This window comes from Sesamum indicum, linkage group LG6 (genome assembly GCF_000512975.1).
Source record: "Sesamum indicum cultivar Zhongzhi No. 13 linkage group LG6, S_indicum_v1.0, whole genome shotgun sequence".
In the NCBI taxonomy this organism is placed as follows: Eukaryota; Viridiplantae; Streptophyta; class Magnoliopsida; order Lamiales; family Pedaliaceae; genus Sesamum; species Sesamum indicum.
The window spans coordinates 21,574,673-21,575,611 of record NC_026150.1 but is presented as its reverse complement, the minus strand read 5'-3'; positions in this window follow the sequence as shown (position 1 = coordinate 21,575,611).

The window sequence follows — 939 nt, the reverse complement described above, 5'->3', positions numbered from 1 at the left end:
TTTGGTCACCCCCCCCCCCCCCCCCCCCACTGCTTATTTATATTATACGACTCACTGACTTTTCCCATTCTCGCCGCCTTCATCTCAACGTAGATAGTGATGGAAATTAAGTTTTACATTCAAATAACAACATACACTGCAAAATATATAAATGCTCCCACCCACATTATTTTATATCAATTGAGCATAACATTTTTTACACAGTATAAATTATTTTAAAAATAATTACACTTCTTAATTTATAATTTATTTATACAAATCACTCATTCTTTTTGCATAATTACAAAAACAACCTATGATAGTCATGATGTTGAAATTTTTTAAATGATTTATTTTTAATTTTATAAAAAATAAAAATATTTTTAATATATTTGAGGGGTATACATATAATTATGAAAAGCTATATCTAAATTATAACGATATAGGATATATGCAAGAAAAATTCACACCAGTTTGACTCTTTCAATGTGTTTATTATTTAAAATTTATTATTTGGGGTACGTTGGTTTTGCTTCTTAGTTGATTATTGTATATGAAATAAAAATATATTATGGTTCTATAAGTAGGAAGAATATTAAAATGTGTTTCATATCACATGGAGAAATGTACAATTCAAGTTATAATAATTACTTATTTTATTATGATAGGAATGGTAGATCATAATATTATTGAGCATCACTCTATGTGTGAGTTTTATATTTATATCAAGATACATAATATATAATTTATTTTATTATTTATATATTTATGATGAAATTTGGTAATGTCCATGAATTAATTTAAAGATCATACTAATAATAATAATGATGATTGAGTAATTTTAATTATTTTTATTATATATACAATTAGGTAGATTACTATTTGTACTTTGGTTTAAAAAATTCATCTCTTAATTTTTTTAGTAAGTTTTAACATTTTTTAAAAATATTATTTAATATA